Raw genomic sequence first — 16,624 nt, 5'->3', positions numbered from 1 at the left:
TGTTAAATGTCTTTGAAATCCATATAGAATGCCCAGGGGTTTATAACCATCTTTTCTCCATGGTGTTGTCATAATACAGTCTTCACAGCCTTGTCAGAAGCATCAACTTCCACCTGGAAAAGGTGAGTCAGATTGGAGTGAAAAATAAAAGGAGCCATGTTGGTGCATGTTCTTTGAGCTTTAAGAGTCCAGTTAAACATTATGTATATATTGGGGCAATGATCATAGAAACATTCTTGATAAATTACTTAGAATAGCTGGAGAACACCTGCAAAATGCTATAAGAAAGTCTATAAGAAAGTAGGAGCTGCCCATTCTCTAGTTGCAGTGTTTTTTTCTGGATCCATTTGTAGACCCTTAGGGGACATGATTTGGCCAAGGAAAGAGATGTTGATAACCTTCAAAAACTATTTATTTAGCTTGTGCAGATTATGTTCCAGAAGACTATTTAATATCATATGGGCATGCTGATGATGTTCTTATGAACACTGGGAAAATATTGAAATATCATCTAGGTAAGCAACATACTGATCAAGTAGTTAATTTAAATTGTCTTTCACAAAGTGCTGAAAGTTGCAGGAAGATTATCACAAGATAATCAAAATGACCATACTGGGCTTGATTCATTAAGGAAAGTAAAGAAATTAGTAGCTTTCAACTTGGCAAAACCATGTTGCATTGGAGGGGGTGTAAATTTAAAATGTGATGGCAGCTTTATATTTGGGTTAGGGCATGTCCTAGATCAACCTTAAATTTAAGTGTGCAAATAATAAATAAATAAACAAGTATCTGTGTGCTACCTGAAAAAAACAAACAGTATTTAACTTATGTGCAAAATAAAAAAAAATAATTTGCAACCCTTGCAAGAGATAGAAAACTTACTAATTTTTTTGCTTACTTTCCTTAATGAATCAGGCCCACTGAGTCTGAAAGGCTGTCTTCACTCATCTTATGTAGCTCTTATTCAAATGAGATTGCAAGCTTGTCATATATCTAGTTTAGTAATAATTCTAATTGAGCAGAAGAAGATATCAATTATAGACGGTGGAATTATTTAAACGTATTTAATATTCTTCTTCCCAACAAAGAAAGTTAGTGCTCCAGTAAGGGTTGTAAAGTGTCTGATAAAATTTCACTTGAGTTTATGAGCTTAATTTTCCCTTAGGGTCTTTAAATAATGTTCCAAACGGGAGTAGATTCCACCAAAAGGAATTTGTGTAAATCAATTGGGCAAAAATTTCCCATTGGTTTTCTTATCTCCTCCAGAAAGTGCTTTGGACTGGCACAGTAGATGATCAGGTTGTTAGTCTTTCTCTGTTTTGCCCATGAGGGAACCTGTATACTACCACTCCACATAAGATCAGTCATTTGAGAATAAAAGGTATATTTGAGGAATTTGAACAGGAGAGGAGTAGATAGACATTGAAGAACTAAGCTGCTCCCTTCACTTCTCCTGCCGCTGTTGAGTTAGATGGGAATCGAATAATAGTAATCCAGCATGATATATATACTTCCAAATCCTCTGCAGAATCCATTCGGGCCAGCTCACCTTTCATGTAATCATTTAGTCCTTTTTAATACTGCATAAGCTCAAGTGGTATCCATTTTTGGCAGGCTTATATTGTCAGGAATTTACTAGTTTAGCAACAGTCTAGTGTACAGGAAAATATGCTGATGGCAGGGAGCTGGAATAGCAGTGGTGGGATCTTGACAGGTTACTTTCAGAAGTCAGCAGTGTTGTCAGACGGGCCAAGGTCAGTGTCAGGAGTGAAAAGCAGGATTCAGTAGTGCAAACTAGAGATAAGGATTTACTATGCAGCATTTCAGGAGATGTCCACATTTCTGTTAGTGACCAAAATTCTGCTAAATGTTATACAATGCTCCTGTGCATATGACAATAAAAAAATGTAATAACGTCATACTCCAATATATGCACTTACCATACTAATATGTGTTTTTGTGTTACTGTGCGCAAAGAAAGGACTGTGTCTGTGTCATTTTTTCAGGGTCACCATTCGAGTTCATAAACAAAGTTATAGAAAAGTCAAAATGTAATGCCAGGGGCATTTACTTTTATTCATAGAAGAGAATGCAACAAAATCCAAACCATAGAGTATTGCACCACTTCCATACATAAAACTCTGCTTTCATAAATCTTTACTTTTTAGTCTTTTCACCTTTTGTTTGAGGACATTTTGATTTTGCTGTTGTCATAGTTACAATTTCTTGTAATTGTATATTTGATGTCCAACTTTTCTAAGATTTTGCAGTTACTTTTAAAAGTAGAAATATATCAGTTTACTAAAATGTACTGGAGGACAACAGTTGTCGCAAATCAGTTAAATCTCCTAAAGAGAATAATATGAACCTGAAGTCATAAGCTGTCAATTTGTTGATATACAGATTAACCACTTCTAGGTGTGTACCTAGCCTAGTCTAGTGCTTGAGGCGGCAGCTTAGTTGAGTGCTCTGTAATGCTGATGGAAATCCCTGACCACATCACAGTATTTCTCCCTGTTGGCCAAGGGGACCTGGCAGAAGAAGGGGTTACCTTAAAAGTTCCACCCCAAAATTGAATGTGAGCATCAGGTGATCATCTTTCACCCTAATATGTAGCACATTGTAGTCTAACACAGCAGAAATAAGCTTGTTATCTTTTAGAATGAGAGGCTCATGTATACTTGCAGTTGCAAGTGTAAGATGCAGCCCAATCTGTATACAGATGTACGCATGTGCATTTTTTGATTGCATGGGCAGTACGGAAATGCGTAGTTTATGCTGATAAAACAGATGTAGAACTAAAATACTCATTTCTGTACTGCCCATGCACTCCAGAAAATGCATATGCTTACATCTGTATACAGACATGGCTGCATCTTACACTTGTAACTGCAGAATGGGAGAAGGAAGTGGTGGGCAAACATAGTGTAAGTACAGTAATGGTGTGTTTGCATAAATGCAACTGAGGAAGACCTGGACACAGACGTGTCTGTCGGGAGGTGTATATGTTGCAGGCGGTGGAGGGCTGGTGCAATGATATGTAACAATGATGACGCAGCAATAATTAGCAGCTTCTGATTACATTTTTGCAGATTCGCCTCTCCTTTTGATTGTACTTAATGCATTAGTATGGTTCCTATATTATGGATATTGTGGCTGTCCATTCCTATTACTTAATTGATATTTCCAATTTGACTGTGTCAGAGAAGGATTTTTAAAGGTGAACTTAATATATGTTTGTATTTTACTAAATTTAATTTAATTTGTATTTGATTATATTTTAGATGGTAAATGTGAATTTCACATTCATTGATAGCACTGTCCATAGACTATTCTTTTTAAACTTCATTACATTTTTATATTGTGCAGATATAGGTTTACGTGAGGCCCTGGCATTTTAATTATGGCACTGCTGGTGGTGATCAGCTCCATGCTGGAGCATAAAACTTGCAAATAGCCACCTGTGGGCAGCTCTTGCGGGCGGTAGGGTAAAAATAAGCTTGAATACTTTAAGAAACTGCTATGTTTGACATGTGCTGTTTTCACCAATGTTCCGTCATCTGGTTGGTTATCTGGTTAAGGTTTGAACATCTTTTTAATGAGCAGGTTGAGGAGTATAATGGTAGGCTGGTATGCTCCACTTGGTGGAAACAATAGTGCGGTCAGCGGCCCCTCCAGGAAACCTGTTAGGAGTTCTCCTGCCTCCTCCTCAATGACCGGTAAAGGTCCATTGGATCCAAGCATTAGCCTAAGACTGCCTATGACCTTTCCTTGAAGTTACCCTCTGCAAGGCAGAGGCAACAGTCAAGTAAGCAGAGTCAGAGGGGAACTTAACTCTAGAGCAGGATTTGGTCCTCTTTACACAGGAATACTTAACCATCTGCCTTGCAGTATTGTATTACTTAGTGTTACGAGCCGCGGCGGGGCCCAGCCGCCGCAACTCTCCTACCTGCGTCCCGGCCGTCGCTATGACGACCGGGACGTCACTTCCGGGGGTCAGCCGACCGTTGCCGTAGCAACAGACGGACGGTTCTCTGATCGGCGCCGCGTCCAGGCACTATGGGGCAGCCGGGCGCCTGCGCAATCCTGTGGCAAGCCTGCGGGCTAATTTATTTAATCATGGGGCAGTCTGTGTGTAATTAGAGAGCTAGGCTCTCATTGGTCCATTTCTATATTTAAGGCAGGGAGGGCTTAGCCTCCCTGCCGGTTATAGCTTCCAGACCTCTGTGTTGCTGCCTGCTGTGTGCTGTTTGTGTTAAACCTTTTGGACCTCTGTTTGCCGTGTATGACCCCTGCCTGTACTCTGGAATTGCCTTTTTGCCTGTGCCCTTGACCTTTTGGCTTGTACCATCGTTTCTGCTGATTTGCTAGTGACCCCGACCCCTGGCATGTTTCCTGACGATTCTATCTTGCAAGTGACCCCTGACCTCGGCCTGTTCTCTGGTTCGCTGTCTGCCACAACCCTCTGCTCCTGGGTTCTCCACATCACACGACCCTCTGTAGTCTGCAGCCAAGTCTGTCTCCACCACTAGGGGCTCCAGTGAACACCAGACTGTCAGAGCAGACTCCGGGTGTTGTTGTACTGGCTGGAGGGGTTCCTGACACTTAGTGTGTCATGCAAGGGAGGTTTCTGGAGAGTGAAGCACACAGATACCACTGGAAAACACTTACTTTCTCAGCATCCTGCTCAGTTCTGCTATTTGGATTGTGATGCGGTCAGAGTTATGACTCTATGTATCCTTTCGGTTTCAGTGTCACAGGTCCTGCTCAGCTTCTTCTATGCTAAACCAGATTTCCTTTAAATCCTGCTATCTATTTGTAGTGTACCTCTTACTCCCATAAGCACTGCAAGTTGCTTGAACATCTATTGCTTTACCCCTCAGTGTGAATGCTGATAAGTATGCACTTTCTTTCCTGTGATTGCTGGACCCTTTTGGAACTTTCTGCCCAAGACCATCAATGCCAGACATCCAGCACAGAACTTCTTAGCACTCAACTAGGCTTACGCAACTAACTATAACGAGAGGATGTTCAGCAAATGTTCTACATATTCTATTGGTCCATCAGACTTTTGTTTAAATGACAGGGGTACTGTCACTGTGGACCTTGACCTTTGTCTGTTCTGTTATTGGTCCATCGTGTGACTGGTAAAAGCACAGGGACACTGTCACCGTACTCTTCTCTAGAGATCTATGATCACTATTTTCAACTACTTTATTGATATTGTTAATACACTATGATACACCAAGATTCCTGCTGAATCCATGGCTTATCTGCATCAACTGATCTACTGTGTACCGACCCGGCTTGTCAATTAACCCTTCTTCTGCTGAATCCCTGGCTTAACTGCATCAACTGCATATAAAACATTTTTTTATATGCCATTATTTTGTTTTTCCTAAATGTACATTTACAAGTAACTACTTTTTACCTGTTATTATTCTACTATTTATATGCCTTTATCTTGTTTTTCCTGATTTTATATTTACCAGCAACTACTTTTACCTGTTATTATTCTTGCCTATTTCCATTGTCCTTATTACCTCTCCTTCTATTATTCCTTGCCTTCCACGCCCTAATTGGTTATCTTCCACGCCCTAATTGGTTATTGTCCTCCATCTTGCTATTGTCTCCCTGCTTATTATTACCTGTTATCCGCTGTCCTTATTATCTTACTGTTCTGCTATCATTCTTACCTGTTTTCATTGTCCTTATTATCTCACTGTACTGTTGTTCCATGCCCTCCATGCCCTAATTCGTTATTATCTTCCACCTTTTCATTGTCTTTCTGCCATTGTTCTTACCTGTTTTTCACTGTCCCCACTATCTCACTGTTCTGTTACTCTCTCTCCCTACTATGCCTCCCCGCTCTCACTCCATACCCATACTCTCCCCCCACCCTACCTCTCCCGTTCCACCCCGCCCATCCCCGCGCGCTGCTCATCTTGCTAACCTCATCCCCATTTCCCCCCTCTCCTCTCCCCCTTTCTTTTGTGCCCTCTGGAATGCCAGATCCGTCCGCAACAAGCTGACTGCTATCCAAGACCTCTTTCTATCCAACTCCTTTAACCTTCTTGCCGTTACTGAAACCTGGCTCTCCGATTCTGATACTACTTCCCCCGCTGTCCTCTCCTATGGTGGCCTCTCCTTCACCCACTCCGCCAGGCCTGGTGCCCGCCCAGGCGGTGGAGTTGGCCTCCTCCTCTCCTCCACCTGTACTTTTCGTGTCATTCCCCCTGAACCCTCCATCTCCTTCTCCTCCTTTGAAGCTCACTCCATCCGCCTCTTTTACCCCATCCACCTCCGCGTCACTGTCATCTACCGCCCCCCTGGCCCCACCTCCCTCTTCCTTGACAACTTTGCTAGCTGGCTTCCTCACCACCTCTCCTCCGATCTCCCCTCGATCATTCTTGGTGACTTTAACATCCCCATCGACAACCCCACCTACCCTGCTTCCAGCAGACTGCTTTTCCTCCCTTGGTCTCACCCAATGGACCTCCTCCTCTACCCACTGCCTTGGTCACTCCCTTAATCTTGTCTTCTCCTACCTATGTAGTCTCTCCGACTTCTCCATCTCTCCCTTTCCTCTATACGACCACCATCTCCTCTCCTTCTCTCTCTCCCCTCTTCTCCTGCTCCCCTCCCCCTGCCCAAACCTACTCTGTCCATACGCAACCTTGACGCTCTTGACCCTGCCTCTCTGTCCTCCTCTCTCGATACCCTCCTTTCTCCCCTTTCCTCCCAGGCCTGCCCCAAACAGGCGGTCTCCCTCTACAATTACACCCTCACCACTGCTCTGGACGCAGTCGCCCCTGCCCACTCCGTCCACCCCCACTGCTCCAAACTCCAACCCAGGCACTCCAAATTTACCCGCTTCCTCCAAAAATGCTCTCGTAGCGCCGAACGTCACTGGAGAAAATCCCGCTCCCTGGCTGACTTCCTCCACTTTAAATTCATCCTTTCATCCTACAGCTCTGCCCTCTCACTCGCTAAACAATCTTTCTTTGAATCCCTCATCTCTTTCCAGTCCTCTAACCCCCGCCGCCTCTTCGCCACCTTCAGCACTCTCCTGGCCCCCTCCCCTCCTCCCCTCCCCTCCCTCCTCCCTGACTTCCTCCGATTTCACCTCCTTCTTCTCCTCTAAAATCGAGGCCATCCGACTTGAAATCTCCTTCTCCACTCTCTCTTCCACCCCTCCCACTCTTCCGTCCTCCGTCCTACCCCCCCAACCACCTTCCCCTCCATTCCTTCCGTCCCACCACCGGCGAGGAAGTCCACTCTCTCATTTCATCCTCCCCCCGCCCACTACCTGTCCCCTGGATCCCATCCCCTCCCACCTTCTTCGCTCCCTTTCCCCCACCACCTGCTCCCACCTCGCTCACCTCTTTAATCTCTCCCTCTCCACTGGCATCTTCCCCTCCACCTTCAAACATACTCTCGTATCCCCCGTTCTTTAAGAAGCCTAATCTCGACCCCACTTCTCTCTCGAACTATCGCCCCATATCTCTTCTCCCTTTTGCCCCCAAAATTCTTGAGAGGCTCGTCTGCAGCCGTCTCACCTCCTACATTTCTGAATACTCCCTCCTTGATCCTCTCCAGTCGGCTTTCCGCCCCCTCCACTCCACTGAAACTTCCCTGGCTAAAGTCACCAATAACCTCCTCTCTGCTAAAGCCAGGGGCCACTTCTCCCTTCTCATCCTCCTTGACCTCTCTGCAGCCTTTGACACCGTTGACCACCCCCTCCTCCTTCAAACCCTCCAGTCTTTCGGCCTCTCCGGCCCAGTCCTGTCCTGGTTCACCTCTTACCTTACTCACCGATCCTTCTCTGTCACCACCTCTGGGTCTCTCTTCCCCCCCGTCCACCCTTCCAGTCGCAGTCCCTCAGGGCTCTGTTCTGGGACCCTTACTCTTCTCTCTATACATCTCCTCCCTGGGTGAACTCATCAGCTCCTTCGACTTCAGCTACCACCTTTATGCTGATGACACTCAACTATACCTCTCCTCTCCTGATCTCTCTCCCTCCCTCCTCTCTAGGGTGTCCATCTGCCTCTCTGCCATCTCCTCCTGGATGTCCTCTCGATTCCTCAAACTTAACCTTGCCAAAACTGAGCTCATAGTTTTTCCTCCCTCTCATACCTCATCCCCTTCTGACCTCTCCATCACTGTCGACAACACCTCTATCTCCCCTGTCCCCCAACTTCGTTGCCTTGGTGTCATCCTCGATTCCTCTCTCTCCTTTGGCCCCCACATCCTCTCTCTTGCGAAATCCTGCCGCTTCCAGCTGCGTAACATCGCTCACATCCGGCCCTTCCTCTCCCACGATGCCACCAAATGCCTTATCCACTCTCTGATCATCTCCCGCCTGGACTACTGCAACCTTCTCCTCACTGGCCTCCCCCACTCTCATCTCGATCCCCTTCGATCTGTACTTAACGCTGCCGCTAGGCTTATTTTCCTTTCTTGCCGCTTCTCTTCTGTCTCCCCCTCTACCTAGCCCTTCACTGGCTCCCATTCCCCTTCAGAATCCTCTTTAAGCTCCTCAAACTCACCTACAAGGCCCTCGCCAACTCCACAGTGCCCTACATCTCCACCCTCCTCTCTATTCATGCTCTATCCCGCCCTCTCCGTTCTGCCTCTAGCCGTCGCCACTCTTCCCCCCTTATAACCTCCTCCCACGCACGTATCCAAGACTTCACCCGCGCTGCCCCCCTCCACTGGAACAAGCTCCCTCCCTCCATCAGAACTTCCGCTAATCTGTCCAGTTTCAAACGGGTCCTAAAAACCCACCTTTTTCTTAAAGCCTTTCTGTCTCCCACGTAACTTCCTACCTTATCTTCTGCCTCCATCCCCCTACTCTCCCTCTCTCCCCTGCGTCTCTCTGTCTGTCCTTAGATTGTACGCTCCTCTGAGCAGGGCCATCTCTCCTCCTGTTTCCACCACTTCTAACTCTGCTCTCCAGCTACTTAGCCCTCCTCCTTGAGGGTCCTCCACCCCACGTCCACTCTCGCTCCCTCCTCCCCCCTGGGGGTCTCCCTGTCTTCCGCTCCCTCCTTCTTGGGCCCTGTCGTTTGCGGATCCTCCCTCCCCCTTCCCCGCCCTCTCTAGCTGTGCATTGAGCTTACTGAGTTGCTGTGCTTACTGTTTACTGTACTGTGCTGTCTCCCATTGTATTGTAATTTGATTGTCTCTGTACAGTGCTGCGGACGCCTTGTGGCGCCTTATAAATAAAAATTAATAATAATAATAATAAGGTTGCATACCCAAGCACCTCTATGAAAACAACATTTCTGGTTTGTCTAAAAAAGAAAAAAAAAGGTTAACAGTTGAAATACAGAATTTACACTATACAGTAGCAAAATACAATATTCTTGAACAGTTCAGAAACTATTTTCATATTTTCACAAGCAAACTACCACAACACTATTACAAAATTGCTGACATAAACTACTTTAGGAGAAGAAGTTATTCATCATTGCAGTTATCTCTGCTAGGTCTTTGTAGTAAACATTAATTTCAAGCATCTGCAACATTTAACAGATTGGTGTTTCAGCAGCTAATTATATTATTGCAGTTGAAAGGTTTGCATGTTTCAAATACATGGCTAATTTATTGATGGCTGACATTCAAGGATCAACATTTACGCTTACAAAGAAATCACAATGTTCCAGGACCAACAATGAGAGATTTTTAACTATATATATATATATATATATATACCGTATATACTCGAGTATAAGTCGACCCGAATATATAGTCCGGGGCACCTAATTTTACCACATAAAACTGGGAAAACTTATTGACTCGAGTATAAGCCTAGGTTGGAAAACAGCGCTAATTTACAGATACAGCGCTGAGAGTTAATCACCCAAGTGTGTTGTAATTGAACAATTTCAACAGAGATAATCACATGAATGATCTCTTGAAAATGACATAAAATTTATTCAAACATATAGAACATAACAATAAACCACAATACTGGATGCATCAAGCACTTGAATGAAATGGGGTCTGTCATAGGTGATTGACACGACATGAACCATATGGAGAGATGACGGAAAGATAGCACTGCCTAATAACAATGATGAGATGAGTGAAATTGAGACTGACTTCAATTTGATCCAACGATGTAAAGGATCTATATATTATGCCCAATGATAGGTCTGTATAGCTGGGCAGTATATGGTGGATCAATAAAATAACAGTGTGACAGTCAAACTGGAGGAAGATGACATATCTTCATAGGGATCGTAGTCCCGCATAAGGTACCTCCGTACTTGCGCTAACGGCGTGTCAGCAATAGATGATGGATCAATAGATGTACAACGTGACAGTCAAACTGGAGGAAAAAGACATCAAACTAAAAACGCAAGAAATGCAGGGCACACTTACAAATCTTCATAGGGATTGTGGTCCCGCATAAGTGCCTCCGTACTTGCGCTGACAATGTGTCAGCAATGGAATCCGATGTCCGGAAGATGAAACAGGTGCGCACCTGAAAAAAAGTCTGTAGAAACTCACTACCGCAGAAAGGGTTCCTAGTATGTCCATGGATGATAACACATCAGCGATCTTAGCGGACTGGATCTCCGTTCATCAGGTGAGTGTGGAAGTTGGTCACAGGAGTGTGCAGCAATATGCTGGTGACTTGGAACACAGCAACGCGTTTCGTCCACCCCTTGTGGACTTTCTCAATCAGGAAATAGATTGAGAGATGCTAGGCTTATCCCGCAGTGGAACGCACGTGCGTTCCAACAACAGGAAGTTCGGCATTTGGAACGCAAGTTTGCGTTCCAAATGCCGAACTTCCTGTTGTTGGAACGAATATGCGTTCCAATGCAGAAGTTAACAGCCGAGGGACCGGACACCAGGTAAGTTCACCCGTGTATAAGCTGAATGGCCTTTTTCAGCATACAAAAATGTGCTAAAAAACTCGGCTTATAAGCGAGTATATACGGTATATATATATATATATATATATATATATATATGTGTGTAAATAATTATTATTTTATTTTCTTTCTATATATATATATATATATATATACACAGGGCCACCATCAGAAATCATGTGGCCCAGTACAAATGACGCAGGCAGGGCCCCTACCCCCTCCCGATGAACCCCCAAACAGAAAAACCTGGAAAAAAAATCTTAAAAATATACTTACAGTTTGAGATGTTGCAGCTGCTGCTCCTTCTTTGCGGCGGCGGGAACAGTGGTGTGACGTCAGCTCACACCACATAATCAGTGAGAAGAGAAGATCACATGATCGCAGGGGTGGAGCAATGATTCCCCTGCGATTATGATTGGCAGCTGCCTGGCTGTCACAGGCAGATCACATGATCGCATGGGAATGAGTCCTCCACCCCTGCGATCGCATTCTACTGCCTGGCTGTCACGGTGATAGCCAGGCTGAAGACAGCAGTAGACAGCAGCGGAGAGCAGCAGAGACCAATGGAGACTGGAAGACAGCGGACCCCTGGTAAGTTTGTGTTGCACCGCCCCCGGGCCCCCTGGTGAGCCCGGGCCCGGTACAACAGTACCCTCCGTACCCCCCTGATGGCGGCCCTGTATATATATATATTTCACTATATATATATATTTTATTTGCGTTCTTTGGCAAATTTATATTTTTTAGGGGTTGGACATATCCTGCAGTGTTTTGTGCAGTAGAGCACAGTAATCCTACACCCAAATTCAACAGCGCACGTATCTTGATATCCGTGCCTTGATGATTTCGGGACTGCACAAATCCAAAATACGTGCATTTAATGCCAAAGGCAGGTAGTGCTCAGTATGCGTGCCTTGATGAATCAAGCCAGAGTTGTGAGCCAGGTGATATTTCAATTTTTGTGGGTGCTGTATCTCATGCAATAAACCTTTACATTATTTTTCATGCAGCTTATTTGGGGAAAATCCCAGACAGAGCACTGGTATGTACCTATTCTGTAATTATCACTAATTCAAACTTGCAGCGTTAGTAGCACACAAGTTTAAAGCAAAGCTTGGTCTGGTACTCCACCCTTCTTACCGGACTTTCTAGATTGCAAAATAAGCTTATGCTCTTCATATAAATATAAATATTTCTGAATACAATTTCCTAGGTTAGTGGCCAGGGAGGGACTTCACTGACATCACATTAACATATGCATGAATAAGTACATAAGTCATCTTTTACTTTGCTAAAAGAAAGAATCAAACAGTTTTTCTTTTAAATAGTTTTAATTAGTGCAGAGTGATTTCATGATTGTAGAAAGAATAGTAGGAGTGCTGAGACCAGGGGAAAATGAGTGATTTAAAAGAAAGGAATTGCCACTACATGCCCTATGTCCATATTGGCTTATACTACCAAAGTAAGGGCTAGCTACTGTCTTGCCCATACTGGGACTGCTTCATTAAGAAACTTAGGCAATATTTGAATAAGTTTTATTACTTAAGTTTTCTGGACAAAATCATGTTGCAACTTGCAATGCAAGGGTTGTAAATTAGTTTATTATTTTGCACATAAGATAAATACTGGCTGTTTTTTATGTAGCACACAAATATCAACTTTAAATTTCAGTCTACAAATAAGCTATCAAGTATTTGTGTGCTACATGAAAAAACAGCCAGTATTTAACTTATGTGAAAAACAATAAACTAATTTACAACCCTTGCATTGCAACACGGTTTTGTCCAGCAAACTTAAGTAAGAAAACTTACTCAAATTCTTGCCTAAGCTCCTTAATGAATCACGCCCACTGTGTGGAAAGGTAGGGGATTTGGGCCTCCTGCAAGTCTCATCTAAGGCGCAGTTTGATTATTTTTTACAGTTGGGATTGGCTCATCAAATTTGACTGTTTTTATGCTTCTAGTAAAGTCTTTAACTCTGGTGTTTTCTAGTAGATAATTGAGTCCTGGAAGAATTTTTATTCCACTTCAAAGTGAAGGATAATTCAAAACTGTTTCCTATGCAGTAAGTGCAGTGTATTATGTGGGCTTCTAGAAAAAGGGATGGATATTACTAGGACTTGAGTTATGAGCTATGGACATTTGGATCAATAACATGGTGGCTCATAGAGTACCCTTTGGTGAGATCCAGGGAGGATTATTACCCCACTGCTAAGTCATCTCTTCAACCCTTGTTTTTTCTTTAAAAATATAACACTATTCAACTGTGCCAGTCTCTATCTGTTTGGGTACCTTATGGCTCTATTCTGAGCTCATTGCTTTTCTCACTCTACATTTCTTCTCTTGGGGAACTAATACACTTATTCAGCCTTCAGTATCACCTCTTTGCTGACAATACCCAAATCTATCTCTCCTCTCCTGACCTCTCCTGTTCTGTACAATGGTGTGTAACCAACCATCTCTCTACTGTCTCAACATGGATGTCCCAATTATACCTAAAGCTCAACATGTCCAAAACAGAGCTTATCAGCTTCCCTCCTCCCAGAGTCACCACCTCCCCTCAAATCCCTCACCATCAACACCACAATATCATTTTTCTCCCAAGCCCCCTGCCTTGATTCACATGAACTCTGCCCTCTGCTTTATTTCTCACATGCTTCTTTCCCAGTCCTGCACTGTAGAAATATTGCCAGAATATGATATTTTCTTACCCAAGATGATACCAAAACTCTTATCTATTCTCTCATCATCTCCTGCCTTGACTCCTTTCTTGCATTCCGCTCACCTATCTATCCCGAATGCCGCTCCACATCAGCTGCAACACTTTGCAAATCACTACACTGGCTTCACATGCACTACAGAATCCAGTTAAAATTACTCAACCTTACCTAAAATGACCTACCTTTTAACCTTACCTACAAAGCCCTCAACAAATCTACCCCTTCATACTTCTCAAATTACTCTGCCCATCTCACCCTCTTAGATATACCTCTGACCTGCACCTAATCTCCACTAACCACTTTTCACACCCACCTACCTACTTAAGGAATTTCCTAACATGCCCAAACAGACTCGCTCACAGCCTTCAAATCTTTAAGCAATCTCTGAAAACCCATGTCTATTTTAGAGCTTATCCAACTCTTACCTATACTACCCAAGACTCACACTCACAACTGTCCCAATCTCCACTCGCTTCTCTTGTTTCAGCCATACCCACATTCCAATTAGAATGTAAGCTCTCTCATAACCAGGGCCCTCCTTACTGTTTGTTTTCATGTATGCATTTTTTTTATTTTTACCCTGTATATCCCTGTTTTCCCCACTGTCCAGCATTGAGGAGCACTGTGGTGTCATACAAATCAACTATAATAATATTCCTTCTTTTGATAAAGGTCTTAGTGTATGGTATTATTCAGGCTTGAGTTGTTTAAAGGTCGCTATAAGGCTGGAGCAGATGCTTTTAAAGAGGGAAGCTGTATAATATTTTTAGCTGTCCAGAAATAGTCATAGGCTCCAGCTTGCTAGTGCAAGCCTGGTGAGCAAAGCAGAAAAACAAAACACAAACTGCCAAGCAACCAGCTGAACATGAGCTGAACATTTGGAGCTTTGACAAACATTGCAGATTAGCCAGGGGAGATATTGCCAAGAATCTGTAGACCTCACAAGTTACAGTTACAATAATGAACAAATCAGCAATGAATTAAAGTAGCTTTTATTTAATAAATGGATCGTATTAAATATTAGCAAATTCAGCTTGTTGTGGACTGTTCACAGCGATGAAGGACTCTGTCTGCTTGCTCATGCTGCTTTCTCCAGCACTTACACTGGCACTAGAACATTCTGTGCTCTTGTTGAAGTGAGAGAGCTAAAATTTGAAATGATTAAGAAAAGTCTGTCAGCATGGAGTTCACACTAGATAAAGTTTTTAATGCTTTCATTTTTAGAGTGCACAATTTAGAAAGAACGGTGTTTCTTACAGGAGCACAGATGGAATAAGAGTCACGGGTGGAGGCGATTAATCATGTCAAGGTTTCAGGCAATGTCAGTACATAGATAAGCAGCGATAATTTGAGCGCCCAGGTAACAGCAATTTAACCTATAACAGAGTATGTGTGAATGCAGGCATTAAATGCACTATATGTAACTATAAGAGTACACAAATGAGACATGTTACTGAACTTGTGCACGCCCATGTGGATGCAATGCTTGATGAGGTGCATAAGTAATGGCCAAATGAGTATGCAGTTTTTGTAGGGGTAAGGACCTCACAATGTGATCCATTCTCTGCCAGATCTGCATTAGTGGAAAAATCTAAGTCTAAGTCAACTCTGTTTGATTTTGGGAATGGCTGTGCGCTCCTAAGCACAACAACAAACAACCTTAAAATTGTGCCCTCTCAACACTTTTATCCCATTTCAATAATCATATTCCATAGATGTACATCTTGGACCTGATTCATTAAGGATATTAACTTAAGGAACTTCTTATTTCAGTCTCCTGGACAAAACCATGTTACAATGCAAGGGGTGCAAATAAGCTATCAAGTATTTGTGTGCTACATGAAAAAACAGTTAGTATTTAACTTATGTGTAAAACAGAATACTAATTTGCACCCCTTGCATTGTAACATAGTTTTGTCCAGGAGACTTGTTTTTGCATTGCTCCACAAAACTAAGTGCATCTGTGCACTTGCACAAGGTAAAGCTAGTGGCATCTCTATGAAGGTTTTTGCATTGAACTTTGTATATTTTGCACTTCCGAAATAAAAGCCAGAGCAAGCTGGATAATGCAACAGGATTTATATCTGAAAACTATTCAACTATACTGAGACTAGTAGGTAAAGCATAGGTCTGAAGAATAGGTCTGCACAATATATACTCTACCTCCTTTATGCAAGTTCTAGTATGTTGCCTGGAATGGCTGAAATTTTGAAACAATTCCTCAAATAATGAGTAAGTCCAGCCATAAACTGCAGAAAGACACTGTCTGTTCTGCCGGCAGCGCAGTGTCTATATTTAGAAGGGGTGGGGATTTGGTGCTCTTAGAAATATAAGGACACCATCGCTAATGAGTAAGCAGTATGTTTCTTGGTCAACAGTCGATGTAAATACTGACTAACTTTCCCACTAAGTAGGAGGCACTGGCTTACATTTTGGTAACCCTTTAGTCTGGTTTGTGACCTTGAAACTTTGCATACTCAAAAATTCAGCATAGGTTTCGGTCAGTTCAGAGACATCAACCGTGAGGGGTGAAATGTAAGAGAATTTTGTGGCATGCAATGTGCTCTGTTAAACTGTGGATGCAGCCAAGAGGTGCCTGGTGAGGTGCCTGGTGAGGTGCCTGGTGAGGTGCATGGTGAGGTGCCTGGTGAGGTGCATGGTGAGGTGCATGGTGAGGTGCCTGGTTTTACATAGCCAGTGAAGTTTATGAGGAAAAATAAATAGAAAGCAGTAACCAATATAAACAACTCCGCTTGTGAAAGATGATAACACAAAAGGATGGTAGAATATAACGGAAAGTAGTAAGTAAAAGTTGATGCAGGGCATATGAAAACTAATCGGTTAAAAACAACTCAAGCTCAAACTATAACCTTAAACTCTACTATGCTAAGATAATATTTTTTCTCCCCTTTTTTTCCAGTACTACAGAAGGGAGGATTCACATTCATATGTAGCCCAGATATTTCAGTTGTACATTTGTATAAAAATAAATGCCCCCTATTTATTCTTAGGGTAT

The 16,624-nt window shown here is 43.2% G+C and overlaps 1 protein-coding gene across 1 annotated transcript in view; it reads right to left on the bottom strand.

The window, feature by feature from the left end:
• Positions 1-16,624, bottom strand: part of TICAM2 (TIR domain containing adaptor molecule 2) — a 284,037-nt gene that overhangs the window by 255,377 nt on the left and 12,036 nt on the right. The gene's annotated exons all lie outside the window — the stretch shown is intronic.

This window comes from Mixophyes fleayi, chromosome 1, assembly GCF_038048845.1.
Source record: "Mixophyes fleayi isolate aMixFle1 chromosome 1, aMixFle1.hap1, whole genome shotgun sequence".
NCBI lineage: Eukaryota > Metazoa > Chordata > Amphibia > Anura > Limnodynastidae > Mixophyes > Mixophyes fleayi.
The sequence above is the reverse complement of the archived record's forward strand: the minus strand, read 5'-3'. Positions and strand labels throughout refer to the sequence as shown.